The 22,052-nt window shown below is 34.2% G+C and overlaps 1 protein-coding gene across 2 annotated transcripts in view; it reads left to right on the top strand.

Moving 5' to 3' along the window:
• The first annotated feature begins 6,234 nt into the window (after positions 1-6,234).
• LOC143226353 (myosin light chain kinase, smooth muscle-like) overlaps positions 6,235-22,052 on the top strand; it is a 68,784-nt gene continuing 52,966 nt past the window's right edge. The window contains exon 1 of one of the 2 annotated variants that reach the window (XM_076457211.1): positions 6,235-6,447. The gene's annotated coding sequence lies outside the window, so the exon portion shown is untranslated. The remainder of the gene's footprint in view (positions 6,448-22,052) is intronic. The other variant, XM_076457207.1, reaches the window with a different exon arrangement.

Genomic DNA, 22,052 nt, shown 5'->3' with positions numbered 1-22,052 from the left:
ACAATCAGCACAATTACATAACTCCCTACGAAAAAAACTTTCATGGTGGTAATCAAGCTCAGTAGTTTCTATTGTTTCATTTATTGTTTTTAAAATTCAATATACGTTTATTGTAAGCCTTGAAATATTGCATTATTTTGTAGGATGCTGGTTATTGGTTACAGAAAGAATGGTAAGGGGATTTACCCACCACGTTCGTAAATAAGATTCAGTTCATTCGTAAGTCCTCTATTCACAACAGCGATATCACATAGTTCTATTCACATGTTAATGTTTTCAATCAGAGCTCAAAATAAGTAATTACTACAGGAATACATTGACTAAAATATGTGCAACCATTTTTGTTTAACAACTGGCTGATTCTTCTCTGGAATGCACGTTTCACATTTTTTTTTGTACCTACACAATGTTGTTACTTTGGATCAAAATATATATAGTGTGAGAGGCCGGACATATTTAAAAATGTCTGTTCTTGGCGGCTATGTCCAAATCCAAGATACATAGGAACAAAATAGTTAATTAGAAGAGAATGAACCGAGTGTACTTTTCTCTTTACAACAAAATGAATTTCCAAACACAGAATTCGTTTGGATAACTTATTACAAATTTTCATTAAAAGAATCTCAAACATGTTCTTACATATCTTAAATGGATATTCTTGAAAATTAAAATCCTGGAAAGCAGGTCATCAAACTACGACTTGGTATGTTTAGTAAGATTAAAGTATTCCATCAAAGACTTTTGAAAATCTAATTATTATTATTATATTTTTGATGCATGTGTATTCTCCAAAAGATCAAGTAATATTCATTATTTTATAGACGATTTAATCACAGATGGAAAGAACGTTTCGAAAGATTTTCAGTTATGCTACAGAAAGTCCTTTACAACTTGTACTACTGTAGTTTTTCTCTTAACGTTGGTTTTATGCTATTTATGTTGTTTTTTTAAACTTTGTTTTGTTTTACCTTAATTCCCTTTTATGAATTTTAATAATTTTACTTTAATTTTAACTTTTTACTGGATGTTTGGTGCAGACAGCTTAGTTGCTTTGCCTCATAAAACACAAAATCAACCAACCAACCAATCGAAATATTTTCTTGTTCAGTCCAGCTTGCTTCAGGTTTCGTTCAGCTTACTTCATAAGGAATGATTGGGGTGGACATGAAGTAATTTATTTTTGAGGTTCTTGTGAAACGGGTGGTCGTTTAACTAGTGGTAACCACAAGCTGCTGATTTCTAAACCTGACTCTCTTATAATCGATCGTTTCATTGTATTGATGTAGAAATATGTTGTTTTTCTCTGTACACAGTTCATCTGAGCTTATATGTCTGTAACTTTTCTTTGCTTATATTTATGTCCAGTAAACATGAAACGTTTTGCAGGACAGAATTATGTGTTTTCATCAGTCTTGGATAATCTTTATATGGCCAGGTGGGTTAAGGCGTTCAACTTGTAATCTGACGGTCGTGGGTTCAAATCCCCGTCGCATCAAGCATGCTCACCCTTTCAGCTGTGGGGGCGTTATAATGTGACGATCAATTTCACTATTCGTTGGTAAAATAGTAGCCCAATAGTTGGCGGTGGGTGGTGATGACTAGCTGTCTTCCCTCTAACCTTACGCTGCTAATTTAGGGACGGCTAGCGAAGATAGCCCTCGTGTAGCTTTGTGCAAAATTCGAAACAAACCAAACCACCTACTACCGACTCTCGGGCTACTCTTGTTTCAACAAATAACAGGATCAACCGTAACATTATAACACCCCAACACCTGAAAGGGCAGTCACTTTTAGTGACGAGGATTCGAACCCGTGACTATCAACTTGCGAGTTGTGTGCCTCAACCACTCGACGTCATCTCATCAAAGCATGTGCTTACACTACTGCACGATGATATATAAAACCATCTTACATTATATAAAACCGTCTTACATCAGTAGTTGCATATGTTCTGGAGAGTGTGATTCAAAATGTGTTACAGAGCCACCTAGAGCAATTTTTTAGTGTTAGAGAGCCATCATGGTTTTACTAACTTGGGTTTAACAGATGTTGTGACATTCTTTGAGGATTTTACTGCAAGAGTTGGTGAAGGAAATAGTTTGGACATGGTTTATCTTGATTTTCATAAAGCATTTCATAAAGTGTCTCAGAAAATACTTGTTACAAAAATTAAATATGGGAGAAATTGTATTGAGTTGAAAGAACATTGGTTGGAGAGTAGAAAGCCCAGAGCAGTAATAAGTCGAGTTAGATCTAACTGGAATCACGGTTACATATGGTGTGCCTCAGGGCTCTGTAATGGATCCTCTGCTGTTTGTGATTTTTATTAATGATATTAACTCTAGAATATCTAACAAAATTTTGAATTTTGCAGATGGCATTAAGATATTTGGGGAAGTTAACTGTATCAAAGATGCTGCATACTTATAGGGAGATTTATATCATTTTGATGCACTGGGTCAATATGTGGCAGGCGATTCAAATTACTCTTACAATTTTAATGGGTGTACATTAGTAAGAGGTGATTGAACATATTCTTGAAATTAACTAAACAAAACATTGGACAGTTAGTAAAACTAAACTCCCGGTGGCAAAATTTCAATTATGAGGGCTTAAAACGTTGAGATTCGGGGTTCTATCCAAACGGGGGATTGAACACAGATAGCCCACATGTTTAACAAGAAACAAATAATCAAAACATTATAGTTAATGTTCGTTACTGTGGTCTTAAACGGAGCAAGTTCAACTAACATCAGTTTACGTAACAGTTTATTTATGACGGATTAAGTTGTATCATGTTTTAAGAGTATACAGTTGAAGCTAGGTTAATGTGAATCATGTTTAATTTGTACCGCTGTAGCTATTTTAAGATTGCATCATTTTTGAGTGTATAACACTGAAGCGAGTGAGAAAAAAATCCCAACACACAAGAAACGACGCTTTTATTATTAACTACGATGTCATGTGTCTTAACAAAATAATGTCTCTAGTGGTGGTGCTCTGGCACGTGTGACCTGAATAATTCTTAAGATAGTAAAAAAAGAAAAAGACCCAAGACAATTCGCTCGTTTTTCTTTTCAGATGTTTTCCTCCTTGATATATTTTTTCATTCACAATATTTTTATCTTAACAGGTATAATTAAACAAAACACTGATTTGTCATTTGATATAAAATGTGACTTAAGGAAACATACGACTAAAGAACCATCAGTTGTTAAATAAATAAATCGTTTGTAACACGTCGCAGTGTCTTTAGTTTGCTGCAACGAATTCTGAGTTTTTCGCTAGAATTATTTAAAATTACTGTAAAATTTAACCAATTATGTATTTTTTGGAATGAATATTGTTGTAAACCACATAGACAGAAATGTAAATTCACAAACTGGATGACGAATATATGTAGTCGGAAATGAGTTGCATGGTTCAGTGTGTTAACAACATAAATTAAACATACCGGAATTATAATTACTTTATTCATTCGTACCCTGCTGAGACGAATGTAGGTCTCCGGATTTAGAGCGCTAAAATCAGTGGTTCGATCCACTCGGTGCAGATAACCCGATATGGTTTTACTGTAAGAAAATACATACTTACGCTTTACTTATTAAAATGAAACTTGATAACAGATTTCAAGTCAAAAACAAATAGAAAAGATGCATAGTTTTTTTCAATAAACTTACCGCATTAAAAAAATGCAACTGACATATTTTACCTTTTATTTCAGGTAATTTGGAAGACTAATTAAATAAGTGTTTACTCCATACTGTAAAACCAGTTCTTTGTTTGTTTTTTGAATTTCGCGCAAAGCTACTCGAGGGCTATCTGCGCTAGCCGTCCCTAATTTAGCAGTGTAAGACTATAGGGAGGGCAGCTAGTCATCATCACCCGCCGCCAACTCTTGGGCTACTCTTTTACCAACGAATAGTGGGATTGACAGTGACATTATAACGCCTTCACGGCTGAAAGGGCGAGCATGTTTGGTGTGACGGAAATTCGAACCCTCGCCTCTCAGATTACGAGTCAAACGCCTTAACCCATCTGGCCATGCCAGGCCATAAAACTGGTTGAATCCAATGTTCTAACACCTACCCCTTGATTTACTAACTTACAGAAAATTTCAATATAACAGCTAAGTTGAAAAATGAAAACGTTGAGTAATGTCTAAGATAAGACTGTGCTATGTCAGATAAATTGTTTGCATTTTAAGGTATTGCTTTAATTCCCTGTAGTAAATTATTTCTATAATTAATGATTCAACATACAAGGCAGACGATTTGGAAGTTGTCCAACCAAACGATAAAACTCTTTTAAGACTAAATCGAGGGGTTTGAAATGTCAGGTTATTACAAAATATTATGTTTATTCTAGCCTAGACCTTCAAAGCATGACTTCACGGATGACGTTGAGAGTTGTGGAGAACATATATCAAGATGTTTTAAAAAATATTCTGCACAAACGCCAGCCGTTTGCCTGGCTGAATAAATCATTCGTCGATTTGTTTGTTTGTTTCTTTCAGAATTTTGCTAACCTCCGCTCAAGGCTTGTCTGTACATCGCCGTTATTAATTTTGAAATCATAGAGTTGAGGGAAGGCAGCCACTCAACCTGTTAATGTGATTTGACCGTTGCGCTTTTAACCGTGCACCAACAGCTTCAATGTGCGGAGATCGATTTTGTAAGAACTGGTTTCCAATAAGAAATTTTCACTTTCTCAGTCCGGGCACATTACTACCAGATCTCGAACGCTAAGGTAAATGGTAAGAACGAATAGGCTGTTCTTAAACTTGGGATCAGTTTAACTTATATATGTGAAATTCAGTATTTGAACAGAAAATCCTGTATTCTGTTAAACAGGTGTGACGTCACTACAACCAAGTTTTATACCTCTCATTAATGAACCAATCAAGTGATTAGAACACTTAAGCAACAGCTCTGGATATTTCTAGCATAGAACGAAACGCCCCCCAGTGGCACAGTGATATGTCTGCGAGATCACACCGCTAAAAATCGGGATTCGATACCCATGGCGGGCAGAGCACAGATAGTTCATTGTGTAGCCCTGTGATTAATTCTAAAACAAACAAACAAACAGAACGAAGTATCTGGGAGGCTACTAATACCATTAGAAGTTTTGAAAGTAAAGAATCAAGTTTTTAGCAACAAAAGCAATTTACATACAACAACAACCATATGACTTTAGAAGTGAAATTTTTCCTAAACAGTATAAAAATACAAAATATATTGAAATAGCACATTGAGACATTGTTTCTATGTCATAAAAATGGTGTAAAGCTAGCAAAGATAAGCTAATGTAAAAGCAGTTTTGAGAACTAATTTTATTTGGCAATTAATAAACGTATTTCTTATTGACAAATCTGGAATACGTGATAATGTTCTTACACATCAAATTATCTTCCCCGATTGGTGAGAGGTACGTTTTAAGACTTACAACACAGATACCCCTCTGTGAAGCCTCTCGCTAGTCCAGTGGTAATTCTACGGATTTACAACGCTAACATCAGCGGTTCGATTCCCCTCTGTGGGCTTAGCACATAGCCCGATGTGGCTTTGCTATAAGAAAAACACACACACCACTTTGTGAAAAAGATATAAAAAAATTGTCACTCTATATCTATAAAAAAGAGTGCATAAGGTATCGTAACAGGAACCTTACATGCAATTATTTTCATTGTTCTAGTCAAATTTTAATTTTTACTTAAATATAATATTAGAGGTTTTTATTGGGTTAAGGAATAATTCGTGAGCGTTTTTTCAAGTTAAAAAATATATTCATAAATGAAACGCTTTCGCAAAATATTTAATGTCATTTGGTAGATAATTGTTTGCTCTAATAGATGGTGTGTTTGATTTTCATATGTCTTTAATTTATGCTTTCATTTTCAACTCATTAAATGAACTGTCAAGTGGACAAAATCGAGCATTTTCGACACCATCTGTTTTTCGCATTTAATTTCTTGCAATTTCGTTTGAAACAATGCATACTATATACCTAGGTATTACATGAAATAAAGTATCATAATAAATGTTTTGGGTGTAATATGTTCATGCACTGAAGTATTGTATAGTCTTGCATGTAATGCTTGAATGAAATTATTTAAAAACGCTCACGAATTATTCCTCAACCTAATACTTCTTAACTAATATGTTATTTTCTCAGCCGCCCCCTGGAAGCCATACATGAAACTTTCCATTCAGTATGACGTATCTGGTAGATCATGCATATTCGCGCTGTTTAGTTAGAGAGCTTGGTGGCGCAGTTACTCGCACGTGGAGATTTTTCCTGGGGTATTAAGCCTAAGTTGAGGGTGTTCTGTTTTTGGATTACTCGTCGTGATACACGAAGCTCGGTACGCTAGCACTTCGCTGGTTTAGAAGTGATTTGGCCGCATAAATAAAGAATTAACTAGGCTGTAAGAAGTTATAATTGGTAAGTAGGAAATTAATTTTAATAATTGTGTTGTAAATTATGACAGAACTTCACGATTTATAAAACAAAGATAATAAATGTAGTTCAAGACTACTCCCTCTCTGGACTTTTTTTTTCATTTGGTTCTGACGGAACCATGGAAAACTAGCTTCCAAGTTCGAGCTAAATATAGATTTAGTCGATAATATTTGCTAGTACGCTATTGCTTTTGTAGAGACTGCTGTTAACTAGAACTCCACAGGGTTGTGTTCGTATTTAAATATTGGAAGTAACTGTTCATTTTTAGTGGAATAGATTCAGATATTGAAAACCTAGTATGTCAAAAAACAAACAAACAAACTTTGATCTACGAACCCAGTCTGGTGAATTGGAAATATTAGTGAAACCCTTATTATTAATATAGTTTATAAAATCGGAACAGAGTTGATAGTAGAAAAAAAATGACGTACACAGTATCCTTTAAAGAAATTCATGTGAAATTTACAAAGATTAAAACATTGCTGTCGTACGAGTTCCAAAAATGTTCACTCTCGGTGGATACGGTTCGTATAGTCAATAACATAACGTGTAAAACAACGTTTAGGACTCTCTTTTTTTTTTTTTTTTTAGGCACCATTTTACCCAAGAAACGATGCTTAGTGATGAAAGAGTTTGACTTCCCAGTATGTATGGCCGCTTAGTGTAGAGTGCAACACCATTTATTTTCGTCTGGCTGACCTTAGCTCTTTATCGGACAGTACTACTACTAATGCCGTTTTATTATTATTATAAAAAATGCGACTCATCAGTAGCGTCAATAGATGTATTCACGATAAAACATTCTGTATGATGGGAGTGGGAGAGTACGGTAAATACTTCTGTAGTAGTTTTATTTTCCTTAGTAATATAACAGTTATGAAGGGGGTGGGAGAGTACGGTAAATACTTCTGTAGTAGTTTTATTTTCCTTAGTAATATAACAGTTATGAAGGGGGTGGGAGAGGGCATGGGACGGTTTTACTTGACAGTACCATGAATTTCCATTTAGTATCTTGAAAACCCAGAATAGAAAACCCATGGTCGACATACAGAAAAGTTAAATTCCCGCGCCTATGGGCTCAACCTTCGAACCTCTTTCATATTTAACGAGGCATCCACTCGCTTTGCAAAGTGAATATTGTTTGAAGTGTTTTTTTATTTTAATTCTGAAAGCATATTTCATACCTAATGAAAGAACCATTGTAAACAAAAATTGCTCATGAAAAAAATGTGAAGTGACATGTATAAGCAAAATTTACCTACACTTCGCGTAAAATTTACAATCACTTTGAAACGAGAATGTTTGGTGTGTGAAATTTGCATATGAACTTGTCGAGATACCATCTACAACCTACCAGAGTATATGTTTAGGTGTTTTGGAAATGTCATAGGTTGTATTGATATCGGAGTTTCTATTTCTCCAGCTTTAGACTTACAGAATCGGTGTGGTAGGGGAACCAAATATTACCTTACTGAGATAAATACGTATTACTTGTTTATTATTACTTAATTTAGAATAACCTCAAATTTGTATAATTTGTGAAGTTTAAGATAAATGATATGAAGGACTTAAGGTTCGGTTATTTGAACACGCATCTTACTTTTTGAATTCTCATAATTTCATAACAATGGATCATTCGAACATCCTTGTTGGCATGAACGATTGAAATTATATCTTTCTGAAAATAAGATTTGAGTTAAATTGTACTCGAAAATACGAAGAAAACGAAAATTAAACCATTTTCTTTTTAAAAAACATTACTTGCGTCCATTACTATGGTTGAAAAAATTTAACTTGGCAAAACTAAAGAATTCAGACAATCAAGATATGGACAGTGAGGGAGCATCTGGTCTATTAATACTGTTCCTACCACCCAACGTTTGATAAATTAAATTCAAATTTCGTAAAGTAGTCAATTACCTTCTTAAAATTATTATAAAATACTTTCTTCCTCTATTACTTTCCAAAGCGTATTCATTAATAAGCTATCATCATATTAAAAATAAGTTTATAGCCGTAACATAACCTTTGTTCATTTTTTTAATCTGAAACCTGTCTTATCTTCAAAATAAGCACGAAGACACAGAAAGCTTATTCCCCAGATAATCTTGCAGACTTCAGAAATATCCTCTTGTCCTTTTCCCAATAACCCCACAATCCCCAGTACCATTATAGTAGCTTTTCTCTGGATTTTTTGCAATAAATATCTAACCCTAATTTTAGGGACTAGAACTGTACAGGGTGGTCCGTAAAACCCTACCCATTCATATGTTATTATGTTATATTCAATTACGCATGTATTAAAATTATTTTTTCAGAGAAATATAGCCGATGTAAGCCCATTTACACTTGAAGAGTATTGTGACAAGTACGCATAATATTATGCAGCGAGAATGAGGGACAGCACACATACACTGGATACATAAGATATATGGATGGGTAGGGACTTTGCGGGCCACCCTGTACACAGTATTTCCAACTAAAGCTCAACCACTATCTTGTATAGAGAAATCTTTTGACTTGGCCTGATGTTTGGGCCGCTAGACTCAACATGCAAGTTGAAGGTTCGGATCAAATTACGTCAAATACTCTTCAAGTCGTGAATGCGGTGTAGTGTAATGGTCAATTCTAATCTACGTTAGTAAAGAGTAGCTCACCTGTTTGCGGTGGGTATGTTTGAGTAACACCACCTTCCTTAATCTGCCACTTTTAATTGTGGGCGGCTAGCGCAAATATCCCTAGAGTAATTTTGCAAGAGATCAAAATAATCCAGATGCATTATCTTCCAATCTATAATTAGTTCGTTTGTTAAATATTTCTTCAACTTACCAACGACAATTAATCCTGTATTACTTCAATACAAGTAACACTCTTAGGGTACTTGTATTGAAAAACATTAACTGTATTCTATCAGTATCATTACTGTGATTTAACTTTTTAATTAATGGGTTTGGAAAGTTTTTTTTTGTCATAATATTAAATTTTCTCACTACAAGGATAAAACTATTAGGCCTTCCTTTCTGTTTTCACCACTGTGGAAGTTTAATATTACTTTTAATGAATATGTTTAAACTATCGGCAACTGTTCTATTACCAAGTTTGTTTAAATAAAGTCTATCTCTTGTATATAATTCATTCTCGTCTCGAAAACTGTTAACATCAATCACTCCACTTGTTTTAAGAGGTTTCTTCGATAAACCTTTTTCATTTGAGCATCGAATCCTGTTAAGTAATACAATATTGTGTATAAGCTAGGGGGAATAGGTCCCCAGAAAGGGCTACACATTTGTTTCTTTTATTCCCTGAAGCTCCTTTTTTTTCAAACAGTTCCTCTGAATTAGCTTTTAACATCATCCGCTCCCACAGGCACTACAATTAAGAATAATTATTTGGTACCACCAGGTGAGTTGTCAGCACTCTCTAAAGTCCTATAATTCGTCAGAATACTGAATAAGTCTTCTTCAATAGCCATATCTCTTTTACCACTGTGTGTACCCTTGGAAACTTGACTCTAGTTAACACCCTTCCCCAAACCAATATTTATGTTAAATTTATTAATTTTATCTCTGGATTCCTTGATTTATTCTCCTAGCTTTCTATTTTCTTACTACTAGTGCAATATTTCCCTAAAGTTAATTCCAAGTTGTCCTCAAGTAAGACAGCTTCCAAGTGTAACGTTTGTTTAACTGAGCCATTTCTAGTTCATAGATAAAATTTTAAATAAGTCTGTCAATGAAATCGTCTAATATTGATACAACTAATTAGTACAATAGCTAAGACGTAGACTGTTTTAGTCGCTCGTGAGTTATGGCTAATGTAAATATACTAATGTGTAAACCATTGGCAACTATTGTATGATAAACAGCAGGCTTAACTCCAAAGATTAATTATTCCTCGTGCTTTCATAACAATCGAACACGTGTAATAATTCCACTTGAATATTTAATAAATAAAATAGAGTATCTTGTAACCTATAATTAGTACTACCACAAACATTAATAATAAAAAATTCCTGGTATTAAGCGAACTTATCTTTAACGTAAAATTAGTTTTGTTACAATAAATTAAGTCTTTACAAAAGCCAGATGGTGTGATGCCAACAATGTGCGTAATGTTCTTTTTTAAAGGCTTTTTGCAGCACCTGAGTAATTTAGGTTTTCATCCAATCATATTAAGACTATTCGAAACGTATCACAAGGCATATGGGAATGAAAGTGGAAAATACTTTCGGTATTTTTTTTCATAGTTAAGAATACCTTATTTCTTTATCATTCCACATTTTCTGTCATGAACGTCGTATTTAGCTATGTGCTTTTTGATAGTAACGTACGATAGTTCTAGGTGTTTATCATTAATGACTCATTCACCTTCTCCCATGTAAAATCTATTATTAGCACATTTGAAGGACTAGTTCTAAATGATACAGCGTAAAAAACCTGATATTAAACAGTGAAAATAAACGCAAGAGCGTAATCTGAATATCGTTTAATTGGTACTTAAGTTTTTATAAATAAGTCTTTGTTAAATATTAAATGAAACAGATGCTAAATATTAAACGGTCATAATTAGTCAAGTTTCGTAAACCAACATTGCATCTATGGAATAAATATTACATTTCAGTAAGGGTTTGAAAACGTTGTTTAAGTAACTTTCATATAACATGGTTACAAAAGTTAATGCAATACAGACATAACTAAGTCATGAAACTTGAGTAATATATATCTGCTACCATATTTTCGGTTTAATGTTTCGAGTATTTAATGACAGAATGAAAATCCGAATATGTGCGAATGTTTCTGTTGGGTAACGCAAGGAGTCGTTGTTAAATGCTTATCAATAAACCCCGAAAGTATATCAGGCTGTAACGGATTCCCCTATCATAAAGTGACAGGAAGTTAGTGTGCATACTCTAAAATTGCAGTTACCGGAAATATGTTTCCACCCACTACAATAATCTTCTGACCACCCTTTAGGTCGAGACCTTAGTTTAACCTATTTTTTCAATACCTCATTTGAATGCCTGACTATGTTGATTATTCGTACACTGCTCGTTAATAAAGGTTTTAAGTGAAAACGTGACGTATCAGGAGGATATACAAACACTTTTTTCTACTTTTATTTTATTTCGGTATTTTACTTTGAACAAAGCGCACATAAAGATATATTAGGAAAAATAAGAATTTTTTTTCTTTTTAATCCATTACTTTAAAGATAGATTCTTCTAAACGTTAACATGGATACATATCCAATTCTTTATCTTTTTTCGTGAACTAAGAAAACGCTGCATAACAAGAGAAAATAGGCTTAACGTGATAACGTCTTGGTGATTCTTCTCGGTAATTCTGTGGTATTAATTTTCAATCAGTTACAATTAGTAAGTGGAACAGTTACTATCTAACTGTTCCACTTACTAATCACTTTCACTTCCGCAAAAGTGCTTCTCATTTGCTTAAAACGAATGTTCAAAACAAATATGACATTCTTACAGCATAGCTTACTGCACACCAACAAAATGCTTAATGGGTAATTGTTGACATTCTTACGGCATAGCTTACTGCACACCAACAAAATGTTTAATGGGTAATTCTTGACATTCTTACGGCATAGCTTACTGCACACCAACAAAATGTTTTATGGGTAATTGTTGACATTCTTACGGCATAGCTTACTGCACACCAACAAAATGTTTAATGGGTAATTCTTGACATTCTTACGGCATAGCTTACTGCACACCAACAAAATGTTTAATGGGTAATTCTTGACATTCTTACGGCATAGCTTACTGCACACCAACAAAATGTTTAATGGGTAATTCTTGACATTCTTACGGCATAGCTTACTGCACACCAACAAAATGTTTAATGGGTAATTCTTGACATTCTTACGGCATAGCTTACTGCACACCAACAAAATGTTTATGGGTAATTGTTGACATTCTTACGGCATAGCTTACTGCACACCAACAAAATGTTTAATGGGTAATTCTTGACATTCTTACGGCATAGCTTACTGCACACCAACAAAATGTTTTATGGGTAATTGTTGACATTCTTACGGCATAGCTTACTGCACACCAACAAAATGTTTAATGGGTAATTGTTGACATTCTTACGGCATAGCTTACTGCACACCAACAAAATGTTTAATGGGTAATTGTTGACATTCTTACGGCATAGCTTACTGCACACCAACAAAATGTTTAATGGGTAATTGTTGACATTCTTACGGCATAGCTTACTGCACACCAACAAAATGTTTAATGGGTAATTGTTGACATTCTTACGGCATAGCTTACTGCACACCAACAAAATGTTTAATGGGTAATTGTTGACATTCTTACGGCATATCTTACTGCACACCAACAAAATGTTTAATGGGTAATTGTTGACATTCTTACGGCATAGCTTACTGCACACCAACAAAATGTTTGATGGGTAATTGTTGAGCTTCATTAATATTTCCAATATTATTTATCTTCTATATTCGTGCCTATTTATTTCTGTTTTCGGTTTTTTAAAATAAGTTTTAAACTATAATATTTGATAATTGGCACCATTTGCAGACATCACGTTAAGCCTACATTTCTGTTGTTATTAAAGTCATTTGGTTGAGATACAGATAAAACAAAATCTTTAACGTTTTTGTACACAATGAAACAAAATAAGCTCATTTTGTGACGTAGGATTGGCATAATTAAAACAAACTTGACTAGGTCGTTAAGACAATGGGCTGTAATGTTCTGCTTATCAAAATTTAGCTTTGTTGCTACAAATACTGGGTAAATACTTTCCAATAAGAATATACTTAGTCTTATAACAATTATTAAATACTGTTTGTATTAAGTAATGCCACCTTCTCCTTCATTTCACTTCACAACATTTTTGAATCAAATAAGTTGACATAGGAAATTTGAAAAGGAATGTGATTTTTGTTTCATACGTGTAGTTCTGTTGCATCCCACATCGTGCTCTTTCACCGAAGATTAATGACAGCAGCTCGACATGACGTCAAGCAGTGCTGAACACTTGCCAATTTTGTTACCAAGGTAATACTGACCCAACACAAGCAAGGATTTGTTCTTAAGTTGTTCTTTTAAGATCTAAATGTATTTATCCCCCTACCCCTTAGCCTGGGAACAATTGTTCATTGAGTTATCAAGTGCTTTCCGTTGCTGTGGTAATTGTTATGCATTTGTTACACTAAGTTAGAATGTGACGGTTAATCCCACTATTCGTTGGTAAAAGAATAGCCCAAGAGTTGACGGTGGGTGGTGATGACTAGCTGCCTTCCCTCTAGTCTTACACTGCAAAGTTAGGGACGGCTAGCGCAGATAGCCCCGTGTAACTTTACGCGAAATTAAAAAAACAAACAAGTATTTATATAGACTTGACATCACCCATCCATATATAGGTCATGCTGCATAACAATGACTTTGTTAGCCACAATGACTTACTCGTATAGACGGAAAGTGAGTAATGAAACGATGACTGTTGTTTGAGATAAATTTAGGTAGAAACAATGTGTTTGCACTGAAGATTTATAACAATGTGAATATTCTTTTCTCTGAATATGGAATATGACGAGATGTATTACAGAAACTAAAGTTCAACCACGTACTTACCTTGTGATTTGATAGTTTGATTTTTCACCACTGTTCGAGAAAACGGGCACTAAGAAACGAAGCCTCTTCTAAGCTTTATGATCTTAAGCTGATTTTAGATGTCATGCAAATACAGCTATTTATGGCAAAAGATTGGTTTACTCGTAAATTGCCTCTTTCTCTTTCGAAATAGAGGGCAGTATGTGTGGTTACACGCGGGTAATAAAATTTAACCTAAAAGTCGCTCACTAGGGACACCTGTGCATGTACCATTTTCATTCATTGAAACTGTTTCACTAACCCATTGTGGACTAAGTATCTGTGCACACCAGGACAAAATAACACGATATTGGCTTTATGTAATGATTTTCTAATCCGTTAGACTGCCGCAAAAAAAAACACCAGAATTAACAAGTATTCTGCATTATGATGTGTAGTGTCTTCGCTTTGAGTTTAACTGTTTGTGGAAATGAAAACAATGCCACTTGTAGTGTCGCTGAGAAGGACGTTCACTAAGCGTATCCGGACTATTAAATATGCAACTTCAATTAAGTAACATGTTTCTATTCTCGTCAAACGTACGCCAGTTAAGACCGAGTTAAGATTCGTAACGAGTAAATAATGATTCTACAATTTAACTTTTTGTATCTATAGATTCTTGTTCCTCCCAAGAAGCCCGGCATGGCCAAGTGTGTTAAGGTTTTCGATTCGTAATCCGAGGGTTGCGGGCTCGAATCCCGGACGCACCAAACATGCACGCCATTTTAACCGTAAAGGCGTTATAATGTGACAGTCAATCCCACTATTCGTTGGTAAAAGAGTAGCCCAAGAATTGACGGTGGGTGGTGATGACTAGCTGCCTTCCCTCTAGTCTTACACTGCTAAATTAGGGACGGCTAGCGCAGATAGCCCTCGAGTAGCTTTGCGCGAAATTCAAAACAAACATCCTCCCCAGAATTGCAGTGTTATAAGTAAATTGCTATTCCTGAGGTTTCAAATCGTCAAAAGCCTTTCTACAAAAATGTTTTTATAGAAAAACATATAAGTTATATATATATAAGTTAGGGACTATGTTAATATAGTGACATCTGGTGTTTCCGTGTCGGCTTATAGTGTGTAGGTGTTCGAATTCCATATCAGTGAACTAATAGGGAAATTCTTCCTCTACTTTGGATTAGTAACTCGACGCCCCCACAATTCGCGTACGGTTACAAAACAAAACATTAGTCCATTCTCTGTTGCTAAAAACGGTTTTACATCGTGTGCCTTGGGTCATTTTGTAAACTGTAGAGTTGTAACTAAAACAAACTAATTTTCACTAAACATTCGTGCATGTGCATAAATACTACACACAAATGCTGTCTACTTACGTCCGACAATAAGGCAAATTTATATTTTTAAAAAAGAAAGTACAAAAAAGGTTCTGATCACGCATATTGGTATTTACTTATGTACATACGTACTGGTTTAAAAACTGTATACAGCAGTTTTTATTACAGAAGCCTCCAAGAAATAAATGTTTTACTAACAAATTGAATTTTGTATTTTATTTATATAGGAAAAACCTTAATATAAAGAACAGTGTACTTGTAAATATATTTAATCAAGTATTACGACAGTTAGTCCTAACAGATGAAAAAAATGACACTATAACTGTTTATTGGATATGTACCTTAATTTTGTTCAGTAACTAATACTACGTTTCTTTCTTAATTCTGTACAAGTGAACCTGTCTTACGTATGGACAATTTTGTAAGCCACAAAGGGTGTTTGTTATCCCAAGAGTTCAATTAGTGGGTGCTTTATTAGGCAAATAGTGAATTCGTCAACACGTTAGTCGCACACATTTAAAATAGTGCGAAACTATATAAATGGTTCTTACATACAAGGTGTAAAATTTCTAGGTTCTTTAAGAAGGTTCGTAGATAGCTACTAAACTCTTCATATAACAGTTCAGAAAATTGAAGAAAACAACATGGGTGATGAACTGAAAAGGCTAACCAAAAGGCTAACCAAATGTCTACATAATAAGATTGTGTGAGCGTGTGTAACTCTTTAGTCTCAGTGCCTTCTAAACGATGCAAAACGAATCGTTTAGGTCCCAAAGATAAATTCATCCTTGAGGAAACCGGGCATTTTCCTTAAACCCCTTCTCCTAATTTGCTGGACTCATCGACTTCTAAACAGTTCCAAACGCAACTTCTCCGCCCGAAGTGTTGCACAAAGGTACCTTTATATCTAATCCATTTAGAGAAACTGGGTGTTTTGTGAAAGCACTTACAGGGATTTCCAGAAAGCGAGCTCCAAACTTGACATTGATTTGAATTGAAGTACGTAAATAATTAGTCCTACTAATTACCGTTCTTAATTTCATTAAGCAAATTGAATTTCATGGATTATCGTGCAGCAATTATAATTAAACTGAAAAAAGTGAAGGATAACAGTTCAACCATTAAATCTGTATTATCACAGTTCCATAAATGTTTGCCAGAGGCCCCTCGGGTTCGTTTGTATCTATAAATAATTCACCTACGTTTCTGTTTAGTATTCTAGAATTTCTCTCATATAGTTAGAAAGGCCTTTGTCCGCGGAATCCGGATGGAATATTGATTTTTCAATTAGAATTATTTTACCCGTGTTTTGCTTGGTCAAACCTTTTAGTCGAACCAGTAAGATGCACGATAGTACCAGCATATTATCATTGTTATCACATGATAATTGGCTTTGATTTCAACTTTAGTTAATATATTTGGAGTGTTTCACACAACACTTGTATATAAATTTCTTAACAATGAATATTACATTAAATACATTTTCTATGGTCTTAAGTCTAACATGCGTATGCGCAGTTCGTTCAAAACCATATGCTTATCACTTTGTGAGCATACCTTTAGATGTCTGTATAATCAGACAAGTTTGCCTACGTTGCAACTTTATATTTAATTTACAATAATTTAGCTTCTGATAATTTCATAAACTGCTGTAAACACCTCTTAGTTATCTTTTTCTTCGTACCTTATTTTTCAGTGTGTGAGTTTCTTTGTTTCAATTTATGAAACTTATACACTGAACGCTCATAACAAGTTCATATTGTGTACATTATTATAAATACCGTTACTTTATTGTTTACTTTGTGTAGTTTTATCATGTAAAGTTACGTCTACTTGAGTTTGATTTATTGCGTAATTAAAAAAAAATAACCAGAACATATCATTTTAACACAATCTGTAAAAAGTAATAGCTTAAACGAGGTGCGTGAAACTGATAGAATGAGGAACATTAAAGCGAAGAGCATAAATGTCAATAAATGTTTTGCAGGCCTTTTCTATGAAAGGCTTAAAACAAAACCGATCGTGAGGGCTACAGTTTTAGAAATTCGAGCACGTGCATACAAGTTGATTAGCTGTGGGACAAGAACACCACAAAACGTGGGAAACAGTCAACGTTCTCCACAGCTTGGGTGAGGAACGTCGCTTAAGTCTGATTCCAAGAGCTTTACACCCTTATTGAGTGGTTGATCTTAAGAATGAGATAATATCCCTATAACAAACATTTAAGAGATGATTAGATATGGACTGTAAAAGAGGTCAGTGTCCCCTACTGTTTGTTGCGATTATTTTAAAAATTAAAAGTCCAACTGAAATATTTAAACTTATCCTTTGAAGCAGACGTCCTACAAAGTTACGCAACTGGATACATTTATGTGACACCAAAAGGCAAATTCGAGACGTGAGTTTTACACGATAACTTAATACTTGACTCGTAGAAATAATATACAACTGAAACAAAACTACTTGAATAAAACTCATTGTGTGAGAAAATTAATTATTTCAATTTTATTTACTAAGTGATAATTATATAATCATAAGAATCAAAGTAAATCTGGTCCAGTAAAGTAAAAGCAAGAGCGATTACTATGGTAACTGGTTATGTGGGAGGTCCTATCATTCTCGTTTTTTAAACTTAAGTTTACAAATACTGACTTTTTTAATTGACCAATAAAATTTAACTTTTTTTCCCGTAGGAACCTTCAGTATATTTTAACGTATACTCCTGAAGAACAGTAAGTTATGAAATATACTTCAATATCATGTGTAAAACTAATTTCACAGAAACTTTCTGTATTGGGGGGGGGGGAGGGAATTAGTACCAACTAATGACGCTCCATTAAGTGCTCAGTTTTAATTCTTTGAAATGTTAAATGTGTATCACGTAGAAATGGGCAAAAAAACCGGGATGCACGTATAAGAAATAACGGTATAATACTAGAGACAAGTCTAGGGTTTCTAATGTTATAATAATATACAACAAAAGAATACCATTTTATAGTGAAACGTAAGCAAGCAGTTGGTTATTTATTGAAAAAAAATCTTAAAATTAAAGTTACTCTTTCCAGTTTAATTTTCAGTTATCCACATTCCAAAGTCCTGTATGTTATCTATGCTCTAATTCAGACTTAATCGTGGCCCTGAATAATTCCGTTTTATTTCATGCTGCGTACATTTGTATTTAAAAACACTTGTCAATATCTATTTTAAGTACAACTGTACAGGGAATATAATTATTGTTGATAACATTCTGACAACAACGTAGTTAGAGCCATCCCTTCTTTATGAGCACTGATATAGGCAATATTTCTAGTAACCAAACCTCAGCATTCACATTCATGTAGCCTAATGTACACATTTTAATCATGCAAAGTACAGGTTGTCCAAAACGTCTTGAACCATGGGTACTTTACAACTTAATTTCGAATACGTAACTGAAGTTACAGTGTTGTCAAAGCATCAGAATGTCGAATTAATACTGCTATTAATTCAAATTTGTTTCAAATTACAAGTCGGCACGTAGAACGCATTCTGTTAAATTCATCAAAATTCTTATGGTTCCAATCTTTTTTTCGGACATCATGTATTCCTATGTTTAATCTTGGGAAAATAACTTTCTGAACTTTTAGTAAGTGCAGTACTTACATAATTAACACTTTATTTAAATAAATGTTGACAGAACGAAATCGTAAATAGTTGCAGATCATACGAACATGTACTATTTACATGAAAAATTAGTCGCGAAAACTCGATAAAAAAACGATTTAATGACTTTAATAACACTGTCTTTGAACTTGTTTAAACTAGTAAGAGTTAGGTACATTAACGCAAATAGCCTGAACAACAAACTTCGTTACATACAACAGTAACTTTCTTTAATGACATGATATGCTTTGACAATGATCTAGATTCTAGACGAATATTAATCGATGTCACTTCATGAAGGAAGAAACATGGCATGCACAAGTCAGTTTCTGTTTTGTCGTGTAGTCTCAACTACTTTTCTTGGTAGATTTTAAGCACTACGTTTATACCAAAATTCCAAGAAAAGTAATGTATGGATAACATTCTAATATAAAAACAAGGTCAATGTCTATTGCGAACATCTTCCTACAATAATATAAACGATTCCAGTACAGCCTAATTTCACAAAACAGAAAACTGAAAAACAACCTTACAAAAATAGACATTAATTGCATAAAAAACCTAAAACAAGACAAAAACATAAAAATTCTAAAAGCAGATAAAGGTAACGCTATAGTCATAATGAACACGAATGAATACATCCAAAAAATGAATAACATCCTATCAGACACGAACAAATTTAAACCTATACACACAAATCCAACAAAGACACACGAGACGCAACTGAACAAATTACTACTACAAATGAAAAAAGCCAACACAATTTCACAAACACTTTATTCCTACCTACGTAAAACCGACTCACGCACACCACAAATATACGGCATCCCCAAACCTCATAAACCAGATTGTCCATTACGACCAATAATGTCCACATATGAATCGTTTAATTACAACCTTGGTAAATACATAGCATGGGCATTCTCCAAATATGTAACATCAGCCAGCTCATTTATCAAAGACTCTTTTAATTTCAAGTCTAATCTAAATCAACTTAATCATAAAGCCTTAATGGCCAGTTTCGATGTTATATCCCTCTTTACAGAAGTTCCAACCACTGAAGCCTGCAAGATAGCCTTAGAACTCTATATCCGAGACCCTAACCCAACTATAGAAATTCCCAGTAACCAGTTAGCAACCCTCATAGAATTCACCACGATAAAGACAAACTTCATGTTCAACAACCAAAACTATATACAAACAAACGGCCTAAGCATGGGCAACCCAGTATCACCAGTTCTAGCCAATATTTTATGACACAAGTTGAAACACAAGCAATTAACACAGCATTACATCCACCACTATACTGGTATAGATATGTAGATGACACGGTTGCGGGATTCAAATCTACAGAACACATACTTAATTTTTTCAATCACATTAACTCTATACATCCCAACATCAACTTCACATGTGAACAGGAAGAAAACAATCAAATATCATTTCTTAACCTCAAAATTACAAGAACTGATACACAATTTCAAACAGAAATCCACCGAAAAATCACCCATACTGGACTATACATTCCTTGGGACTCAGCACATGAAACAAAACAAAAACTCAACATACTAAGAAACCAAATAAACACAGCCATAAAACTATGCTCACCAGATAAAATTAACGATGAATTAGACAAAATAAAACAATACTTCACCAACATCAATAAGTTTCCTCCACAAACCGTAGAAAACATTATACGCACACACCTAGACAGAAAGCAAAATCAACCAACTAAAGTAAATACAGCTCACGAATCAAAAAACCACGAAACCATATACTGCTGTATACCATATATTCCCGACATCAGCAAACAAATAACCAACACTTGGCAAAAATTAGTAACAAAATATGACATTCCAATTAATACCAAATTTATTCAAAAACCCGGCACAAAACTGAGGTCTATACTATGTAAAAACTACACTGACAAACACCACACCAACATTATTTATAAAATACAATGTGATAACTGCCACGACTTCTATATTGAGAAACAAGTAGAAAAATGGAAACCAGATTCAAAGAACATAAAAGTCACCTTCACACGTTTTCGAACACTGCAAGTCAAATAAACACAACATAACCATAGAAAACACTCAAATACTAAATAAAGAAACAAACATAAACAAACGTAAAATTAAAGAAGCCTTACTTATACAACAACTTAAACCCAAAATAAACCAATATAAAGGAACGCCTTTATACCTATATTAAAATAATAAATAAAATTATATATTCAAACATCTAATACCGCCCTCTACATTTCGACACACAGTTACACAACCCCTTTCAAACATGTGGTCAGCTTCCGGTCAGTTACCTCTTTCTTTGTGAACCTGACGATGACCGAAGAAGGTCGAAACGTTGTTCGCTCTTCTATGTAAAGTGTTTTCTCAGCCCAAACGAGCCGTTTTTGCATATAAATTTCTCAACAAGTGGGTTTCTCGTCATCACTGATTACTTTTCCTATTTGTTGTATATAATTATTCTGAAATATTCTCTGAATGTTACTTAGTTTTTTCATAACTTTTTTTTTCCAATCACTGTCTTTCATGTCACATCTATTGGTCATCCCTTGGAATTGACCAATTCTGCTTGAAAGGCGTGTATCTTTATAGTGAAATATTTCTTATTACTGACAGAGGCTTTATTGCGATTTGGGACAGGCTTCATTAGAAGTCTGGTCACTGAAACTGGATGTCTAGACTTTTTGACGAGCAGTTTTTTTCTAAACATTGTAAGAACACTAAAAGTTCTTTCCATAGCTTAGAAATGAACGGAGCACAATTTTTTTTTAACTCTAAGAGTATCAATGGTGAACTTGCACTGGTGTATCAGAAGAACACAAACCCCATACAAGAAGTGTTTGCGCCGAGTCGTACTTTTCCCTTTGTCACTATCCAGTCACACGTAGTTCAGTAGTACAACTCTAAAGTTTTGCGTAGTGATGAATATTTTTGGTTAGCCTGAAACTCTTGATGACTAGTTATTGTACTTGTTGCTTTTTCATCTTG

This window comes from Tachypleus tridentatus, chromosome 9 (assembly GCF_004210375.1).
Source record: "Tachypleus tridentatus isolate NWPU-2018 chromosome 9, ASM421037v1, whole genome shotgun sequence".
Classification (NCBI taxonomy): Eukaryota; Metazoa; Arthropoda; class Merostomata; order Xiphosura; family Limulidae; genus Tachypleus; species Tachypleus tridentatus.
The sequence above is the reverse complement of the archived record's forward strand: the minus strand, read 5'-3'. Positions and strand labels throughout refer to the sequence as shown.